Source organism: Rhinoderma darwinii, chromosome 2 (genome assembly GCF_050947455.1).
Source record: "Rhinoderma darwinii isolate aRhiDar2 chromosome 2, aRhiDar2.hap1, whole genome shotgun sequence".
In the NCBI taxonomy this organism is placed as follows: Eukaryota; Metazoa; Chordata; class Amphibia; order Anura; family Rhinodermatidae; genus Rhinoderma; species Rhinoderma darwinii.
The window spans coordinates 437,310,065-437,320,372 of record NC_134688.1 but is presented as its reverse complement, the minus strand read 5'-3'; positions in this window follow the sequence as shown (position 1 = coordinate 437,320,372).

Below are 10,308 nucleotides of genomic sequence, written 5' to 3'. Positions count from 1 at the left end.
GCTGGGCCTGCGTTGGCCTTCGTCTACACTCCCCGGTCCTTGACTGGAATTCTGGAGAGGTCCTCCAATGGGGGCCCAGATGCCTTAGCTGCTGCCTGCCACAGGTTTGTCCTGTTTTGCCTCCACTGCCGCAGTCACTATCCAACCTACTGTCTCATTATGCTAGTTTTGAGGATGTCTTCAGTAAGAGGGAAGCAGAGACTCTTCCTCCTCATTGCATACATGACTGCCCTGTTGACTTACTCCCTGACACTTCACCGCCTCGAGGGCACATTTATCCTCTTTCCCTGCCAGAGACACTACCCATGTTCGCCTACGTCAAGAAGTACCATGAGAGAGGGTGCATCCGGAAATCTTCCTGCCCGGCCGGAGCCGGATTCTTCTTCGTGAAAAAGGAGGATGGATCTCTTCATCCATGTATCGACTACCGGGGTCTGAACCAAATTACGGTTAAAAATAAGTATCCCCTGCCGCTCATCTAAGAACTTTTTGATAGAATTTGTGGGGCCAAGGTATTCACAAAGCATATAACTTGATCCGTATCCGCAGAGGAGATGAATGGAAAACCGCATTTAACACCTGTGCCGGCCATTACGAATACCTTGTGATGCCCTTTGGATTGTGTAATGCTCCAGCTGTGTTCCAGGAATTTGTAAATTACATTTTCCATTTTGCTGTATGTCTGTGTGGTGGTCTAGCTGGATGACATCTTGATTTACTCACCAGATTTGCGTTCGCCAAGTTCTGTCGCGTTTACGGGAGAATCGCCTATATGCTAAGATTGAGAAATGTGTGTTCGAAAAAAATTCCCTGCCTATCCTGGGCTACATTGTTTCTGACCATGGTCTCAAGATGGACCCACAGAAGGTGAGATCCGTCTTAGAGTGGCCACGCCCACAGGGCTCATACAAAGATTTCTAGGATTCGCAGACTTCTATCGGCAATTTATCCCGAACTTCTCATCTCTGACTGCTCCAATCTCTGCCCTCACCAAGAAGGGCTTGAACACCAAGGTTTGGTCTCCAGAGGCAGAATCGGCATTTACTAAGCTCAAGAGCACTTTCACTTCAGTATCTGTTCTCCATCAGCCTGATGCTTCTCGGAAGTGCTTTCCTTAAACGGCCAGCGCGCGTACTCCCTAAAAGTCCCCCATCCTATTCCCAGTGCACCCTGGACTATAAAAAGGGCTCTGTCCTTCAACTCCTTGCTTGAGTGTTGTTGTAGTTTTCCCATGTCAGTATTGCAAATGGTCCCTTAGTGTTTTCCTTCTCCCAGTGTTCCCGTGCCCTGCTTCCTACCTCCTGTATTCCGTGCTGTGTTTCGTTCTTGAGCCTGCCTAGTATCGAATTCATGTTGTGCCAACTGCTGGATACACCACGTCTGTTGTCATCTGCCATCCCTAGTACCATCCGCCACGTCTGGCGCAACCCGCCACACCTGCTGGAATATCCCACGTCTGGTGTCATATGCTCCTCCTGGTGCCATCCGCCACTTCTGGCACAACCTGCCACATCTAGCCCCGTCTGTGTCAGAGCCCTGCCTCCATCAGGACTATCTCAGGTACCCTTGTGCTACGAACCTCTTTCATAAGACTTTGCATAGACTGTGAGTTGGCCAGCTTCCTCTTTGCTACGGCGGAGCGGCCTAATGGGTCCACATACCCCTGGATCGTGACAGTACCTATGTCGCGTATTCAGATTAGGTCACTGAATGTCAAAGGCCTTTACATTCCCATTAAGCGCTCCCAGATTATCCACTCCCGCAAGAAAATGGAGTCATCCGTGCTGCTGCTACAAGAAACCCACTTTATGAAAGGTAAAGTCCCAAACCTTCCAAAGTCCCTTTACACCACATGGTATCAGGCATGCAATGAAGCTGGGAATAGAAATGGGGTTAGTATAGCACTCAGGTCAGATATCCCCTTTGAGTTGATCTCACAACTCGTAGATAGTGCGGGGCGATTTCTTTTCATTAAAGGAAAAATAGCAAACATCCTAATTTCAATTGGGAATATATATACCCCAAATACTGGACAAGTGGCTTGGTTATCTGACACTAGAAATTTTTTTGCTTTTCAGAGGGTTTGACAATGTTAGGAGGGGCCTTTAACATAGCGCTGGAGCCACTGCTGGACTCCTCCACAGGAACATCGGTAAACCAATTCATGGCCCCCAGGAAAATTCTTAAGCTCATGTCTTCCCAACACTTGATAGATGTGTGGACATACTTGTTCCCCTCTGAGAGAGATTATTCCTTTTACTCCCATTCTCACCAAACATACCAAAGACAAGACTACCTCTTTATCTCAAGTAATCACCCACAATTAGTAGAGTCAACATTCATTGGTAACATATCTCTATCAGATCATGCGCCAGTATCTATGTACCTAAATATTCAAACCCTTCCACCTAAACAATATAGTTGGAGACTCAATGAGACTCTTCTATGCTCCCAACAAAATAGACAACAAATCAGGTAAACTGCAACCACTCTGATCGATAGCGTCTAAGGCTACTCTGAAGTGTTCGCCAGAGCCGCAAGTCTTAGCAGAGTGCAGTCAGGGACGAGAGGTGCAATGCAGGCAAACTTGAGCTGGAAACTAGACAGCCAGAGGGTAAAGCAGAAGGCAAGTGGATAACAGGAATAGCAAAAGGTCAAAACCGGCCAAGGAGCAGATAATCAAAATCAGTATGCAGAGAGTAAATGGGAGACGAGCCAAGGTCAGTGTACACGAGGTCCAGAATCAGAAGTGCAGGTCATGTCAGAAACTTGATCAGAAACGAAAGGAATAAATTCCCAAGCAAAGGACAGGTGGAAAAGACAGACATAAATACAACCCCACAGCTGATTTGTCAGATGGACATGGAAAAGAGATAGGCTCAAGGCAAAGGATGAACCACCCAGAAGCTAGAGAAGTAGTCATAGCGACTTTAAGGGAGCAGGTATTTTCCTAACAACCTCCTCATTCTCATCACAAACCCAATTATAGCCCTATTTCATCTCGTTGTGGTTTTCAAACAATTTGGTAATCTGTCAAATTTTAAAATAAATGCCAGTAAATCTGAAGCCCTATCTATTTCTTGCCCCCATACCCTCCAGACGACCTTAAAACGCAAATCGCCCTTCTCAATACGATCTGACTACAATAAATACTTGGGTGTCACTCTGACCCCTTCCTCAGAGTCCTGGTATCAAAATAACTATATCCCCTTACTTAATTACATACGATCCATTATTTCCTCCTGGAAGATTCCTCATATTTCCTGGATAGGTAGATTAAATCTACTTAAAATGATTATCCTCCCTAAACTCCTCTATCTTTATTAAACTTTACCAAATCCTCTTCCCGGACTTTCTTTGCTACTATAAAACTTATTTTTTATATATGAAACCATACTAAACCTAGAATTGCCTATCATACTCTTGTTCTTTCAAAGAGATTCGGAGGAATAGGACTCCCTGATGCAGAGACCTGTTACTGGTCGGTGCAATTGGCAAGGATAATGTAGTGGTATGACCGATCATCTATTAGACTTGGTGTTCCTGTGGAGGAGGCAACGGTTGGATTTCCGTTGACTGCTATGGCTAGGTTACCCAAAGATAACTTACCTAATGAACAACTCTCTTACATTAGCCTGTGTTCGAACATGGACAGTAAATAGACATGTGCTATCCCTTCATCCTCGCCGCTGATTATCGCAGCATGTATGTCTCCATTCTGAGGAATGGCGCTTTCCCTACATATCAAGAATTAAAAGAACAACCCAGTTTTTCTTCACTTAACTATTTATCTTACCACCATCTTACATTTTTTTATTGAGAGGCACTGGGAAAGGGACCTACCGATCGTTCAGTAACTTGGCTAGAGAACCTGCTTCTACTCAGTCAGCCACCTAGGAAATCCATGTCACAAATTTCACTTATCCATTTCACTTAGCAATCATATCAAAACGAGAACGAATACTCCCCCTACCTTCATTAAATCTTGTAAAATAGAGCTAAACACTACATTCACAGAAAAAGAGATAGATGAGATTTACAAGAATTCTCTGAGGGTCTCCAGATGTATAAAATTGCAAGAGTCTGCATATAAATTAACTACCAGATGGTATAAAACCACAAAGGTACTAAATAAGTTCTGCCCCGATACCTCCCCATTATGCTGGAAATGCAATAAAGCTACAGGTAAGGCACCTACCTATATCTGCGGTGGGAATGTGACAAGATAAAACCTTATTGGGAGCAAATACAAACCTTACTAAATTGGCTAGAATGATTTGCAGTTACACTAAATACCAGAAAATCTGGAAGCGCTGGCTCACATTTTGTACAGACAAATTTTTTAAACACCTCTGGATAGATGTTACAGACACCCCAGAGAGCTAGACTTTAGAAATCATATATGGATAGGTATATACTATTCTTTTCCAGTCAGAGGCTGTACTTTCTATACCCCCCCCCCCCCCATTTTCCCTTGACTTATCAGTGAAATACAAAATATAGTGATGCTGTTCAGATGTTTTATTAATAAGGTTCAGGAGATAACTGTTTTAGCATACTTGTTAAATCTGTATTTTACTCCTAAGCCAATTTGTTGTATAACGGCATTAATATCAGATTTGTCAAAGATTTCAAAATGTTGAACTTTATAAAGCTTGGAAAACTCAATAAAAATTTATTGAAAAGAAAAGTCTCAGCCACATCCGAAACAATGACTACCACCAGGATCCTGGATAGGCCATAAATGTCTTGGGTGGGAATAACCCTTTGAACGTGAAAACCAATTTAAAGAAACAGTCTAGGAAAACCTTATTTCGGTTATGTTAAGTCTTAGATACTCCCTCTCATAAGTCCTTTTGTTCTTGGTCGTCAGATAGGCATGAACTGGTCATTTCTCGTGTTACCTCTATTGCCCCCACAATGTATGACACATGCTCTCCATTTACAGGAGCTTATACATAGCCATTGTCAAGAGGAGCAGGGTATGTCCGCCTATGTGCCAAGGAGAGAGGCGTCTTATCAGGATGGTGATAGAAAGGTCACCCCATTACCTACCAGAAATGCTATAAAAATGAAGGTGCTGAGCAGAGACATGTCACCCCTGAATTATTATCACACAGTACAGCATAATTTGTGTATTTCCCAGGACAGGAATCATATATAATACCGCACACAGTACATATTATTACTCATAGATGTCGCTTTTAAAGATTAATTGGTAATGGTGGAATGGGCCTTATGAAAATTCAGTGCTTGCATTATTTCTTTCACTCTTTTAGAATCCCCATCCTCTCTCGAAATCCTGAGTTTGCCCCTGTGGCTCATAGCTTTTAACTGGAAATAAAAAACAAGAACTGCGTTGGTAATATCTCACACAAGACCCATTTATTATATGGAAATACTTCTATTCCCTTATTTATCATCAGCTGAACAATAGGAAGCTTTGTTTGATTATTACACTGATTTAATCCTTTCTGTAATTTAAAGAACTATTACAACCCATTCGTCTATTTATATCTGTGTTGGCTCAGATACTACCTGGGTGACTGGTTCATGCTCCTTTTTTATGGACCGCTGGACAACATTATCACCATGTAAGTATCATGTCACTCCTCCTATTCTATTTAGATTGTAAGCTCTTGTGGGCAGGGACCTCTCCCCTTTTTGGCTTATTGTTTGTTCATTTGTTTTAATTACTTGTTTGTTACTTCCCCAATTGCGCTGTGGAATATATGGAATATGTAATCGCTATATAAAGAGAAATATCTAAAGATTATTGTTATAATTTTTTGATTTATTCTTATTATTATTTTATAGTTACTATGCTTCACAAAACAGATATATTTAGGTGTAGTTCACACGGCGTTTTTTGACAGGCAGAAAAAATCTGCCTCAAAATTCCTTTAGGTTTTGAATTGCCAGCGATTTTTTGACGCTTTTTTTTCAAGTTTTTTAAGTTGTTTTTGCCCACGTTTTTTTTTTTGCTGTTGGATCTAATGCAAAAATGCAGGCAAAAACCGCAGCAAAAACGCTTAAAACTTGCACCAAATCTTTTTTTTGCATGCCATTGATTTCAACAGGAGGTCAGAGGCGGAAACCACTCAAAGAAAGAGCATGCCGCTTTTCTTTTCCGCAAGCGGCCAGCCCAGGGAAAAAAAAGTCTTTACCTCCCATTGAAATCAATGGGGGGGGGGGGGCATTTTAGGGCATCTCATGGCATTGATTCCAACGCGGTTTTCGCATCAAAATTAGAGCCAAATAACGCTGTGTGAGCTACCCATTATTCTGTTCCGCCATCAAACCTGCTGCCAACATGGATTACAATATCTTGTACCAGGTCATGAATAACACAGGATACTCTGATTGCAAATTACTATACAGTACTGGAAAGGTTTGAAAGATAGATAGATAGATAGATTAGATAGATAGATAGATAGATAGATAGATAGATAGATAGATAGATAGATAGATAGATAGATAGATAGATAGATAGATAGATAGATAGATAGATAGATAGATAGATAGATAGATAGATAGATAGATAGATAGATAGATAGATAGATAGATAGATAGATAGATAGATAGATAGATAGATAGATAGATTAGATAGATAGATAGATAGATAGATAGATAGATAGATAGATAGATAGATAGATAGATAGATAGATAGATAGATAGATAGATAGATAGATAGATAGATAGATTAGATTTTCTTTTCCTCTTGAACTTTTTCTGAAGTCTAGCCAAAGAAGCAGACACAAAGACAATGGAGCAGACAGTTACATTTCTGTCATGCATATATTACAGGGATCATCTCTTTTGTGCATATGGTTATTGGAAGGAGTCCCTGAATGTAGAGAACTATTCATCATAAGTGATGTCACTGCATTACTGCTCTATACTAATTACATTTGTCCCCCCCGTGGGGTGAAGTGGTGTAAAGGTGGACGTATGACAAACACATTATGATGGATGTCTCTCTGCCATAATGTAATAATAATGGGGCTTTATTTGCTGTAAGGAGATTACATGGCTAAGTAATACACAAAGCACATTATTGACAGGTGAGATGGATGGATGTGGCCTGTCACGCACACTCCCTGCTAGATCTCTTGCTGTTTCCTGTGGGCTTGTAAAGTCATTTTGTCACCTATGTTTAGTGTTATGATTAACTGAAGACCGAGACGAGGCCACAAGATATACAGGCATGGAGAACACGCTCTCGCTGGATTTACATTCACTCATGTACACTATCTATCCATCTTCAGAGCTTGGCTGGAATGCACAAAACCCAAGAGTGAACTCCCAATGTGTCTAGTTATACAGCAATACAGAAACAGGGGAAGGATCATTGCATACCAGGGCAAAGACGCCGTTCAGGAGTCTAGGAAAAATGGTGACAAGCCCCATCGGGTATGAAATGGCAGCCATATTGGTTTTCCTCCGTGGTCTCTTGAGTTCGTGCACTAGGGGCAAGTAATACAGATCTTTTGCACGGATCGGTGATTGCCACTTTTAATTGTATCTGCGTCTTCAGGGCGGTCTAGTAAGCAGCTGCTTGCTGGCTTTTTAAGTATTTATTTTTACAGTATATGGTTGTTGTTTTTTTAGATTTTAATGTTTGCTCCTTTTATGCTTTTATAATCTTTGCAGAGCCCCCTAAAGACACTTTTTTTTACATCGAGAGATAAATAGGTCCCAGATTGTGAAAGATCTGAATGGAATACAGAATAAAAGGTTTACATCCGTAAACTCTCAGGAAATTGCATTAAAACTAAATAAAATCATTGCTCATTTATCTTCTCTCCCTTGCGTCATGTTGTGTGTAGGGTTAACATGATCTAGAGCACCGCATTGTAAAAGAGCTCTTAAATTATACTAAATAATTGTTCACACATAAGTGATTCAATGTAGAAAAATTACAGAAAATGGCAGATCACATTTCTAAATTCTGAAGATTTTTGTGTCAATGTAGCATTGAAGCAGTTGTCTGGTTTAGAAAACCCATTTTCAGGTACCCAATTAGGGAAATCTGAGTAAACAGAGATTATCTCAGTTACATAGTTAGTACGGTTTAAAAAAAGACACATGTCCAACCAAGGGATGGGAAAAGGGAAGGGAAAAAATTCTACACATTGACACAGGAACTGACATTTTTTTGTTCTAGGAAATTATCTAACCCTTTTGTAAAGCCATCTACTGTCCCTGCTGTGACCAGCTCCTGCGGTGACTATTCCACAGATTCACAGTTCTCACAGTAAAGAAGCCTTGTCGCCTCTGCAGCTTGAACCTTTTTTTCTCCAGATGGAGGGAGTGCCCCCTTGTTTTTTTAGGAGGTTTTACATGGAACAGGATTTCACCATATTTTTGTATGTGCCATTCATATATTTATATAAGTTAATCATGTCCCCCCTTAGTCGTCTTTTTTCAAGGCTAAATAGGTTTAATTCTTTTAATCTTTCCTCATAACTTAGATTCTCCATGCCCCTTATTAGCTTCGTTTCTCTTCGTTGTATTTTTTCTAACTCCAGGGCATCCTTTCTATGAACTGGAGCCCAGAACTGAACTGCATATTCTAGATGAGGCCTCACTAATGCTTTGTAAAGTGGTAATATTACATCCCTGTCCCGTGAGTCCATGCCTCTTTTAATACACGACAATATCTTGCTGGCCTTTGAAGCAGCTGATTGACATTGCATGCTGTTATTTAGTTTATGATCTACAAGTACACCCAGATCCTTCTCAACAAGTGACTCCCCCAGTGTAGCTCCCCCTAGGACATATGATGCATGCAGGTTGTTGGTACCCAGATGCATAACTTTACATTCATCTACATTTAAAAAAAAAAAAAAGGGTCTCTCATTCTGGAGGACCAGGTACCTCGGTGTCTCACATGGACAACCTATTGATTTCAATAGTAACCCAGTTATCGTTTATTTGCCCTTCAGTAGGGCTGTAGAGGAATTGAACACTTGGTGGCAGATTCCCTGAGAGATGTCAGCTGATCAGCAGTGCAACAGCCAGCGATCAATTTATCATCACTAAACCCTTATAAGAAAAATAAATTGTCCAAAGCAGACAACCCTTTTAAAGAGATACTCCAGGTAGTGCTCACCTCAATTGTTAACCTCTTCCTTTCTATCCATTATTGTAATGTAACCCAAGGACCAGTTTTCACCTCTATTGATTGCTAATGTGCAGAAGCATTGCTCTGTTACAGGTGGACTGCTGGGCATCTCAGTTGGCTGCATCTGTGGTCTGTACTCCCTTAAGAATAGCTATACAGGCAAAAAGACAACTATGAGATAGATAGATAGATAGATAGATAGATAGATAGATAGATAGATAGATAGATAGATAGATAGATAGATAGATAGATAGATAGATAGATAGATAGATAGATAGATAGATAGATAGATAGATAGAGAGAGAGAGAGAGATAGATAGATAGATAGATAGATGTTGGATAACTTCATAATTATTCTAAAAATCTGGTTACCTTACGATTTATATCATTTCGTTTAAATATCATTATTACTATATTTTTTGAGAACCTGACATACTTATCTACCAAAATCCATTAGCACCACCTAGTGGCAGTAAGATTCCTTCTGATTAAATTACTACAAAGGCCACACAGAAGTAAGAATAGGGATATCAAAATGATAATCTTTACTATTCTTTTAGATAGATAGACAGACAGACAGACAGACAGACGGATAGACAGATAGACAGATAGACAGATAGACAGATAGACAGATAGACAGATAGACAGATAGACAGATAGACAGATAGACAGATAGACAGATAGATAGATAGATAGATAGATAGATAGATAGATAGATAGATAGATAGATAGATAGATAGATAGATAGATAGATAGATAGATAGATAGATAGATAGATAGATAGATAGATATCTTGTCTAGAGTTCTCTGTATGTAAGCTAGTTCCACACTGAAATTCAGTGCAAAAGCAAGGCACTGATGGGCAGGGGTATGAATACCAACATGACAGCCCACTTGCATGCCCCGGGAGGTAGCAATCAAACTCCTTCTCTTAGTGAAAAATGTTTTCCTTGTTTTGCACCATTAGTTGAACCATATAAAGATGATGGAAATGCTGATGATATAGATTGTAAAGGTTATGGTGATACCCCACATAGACACTGACAATACGGATGTATACTGTACCTTCAGTTTTAGCTAATAGAGGGTGCTCCCAAGAAAGGCACTCACTGTATTTGGTGAAAATATTAGGATTTCGGCCTGTCGTTTGAGAGCGTACAACACCCATATACTAGTATGTG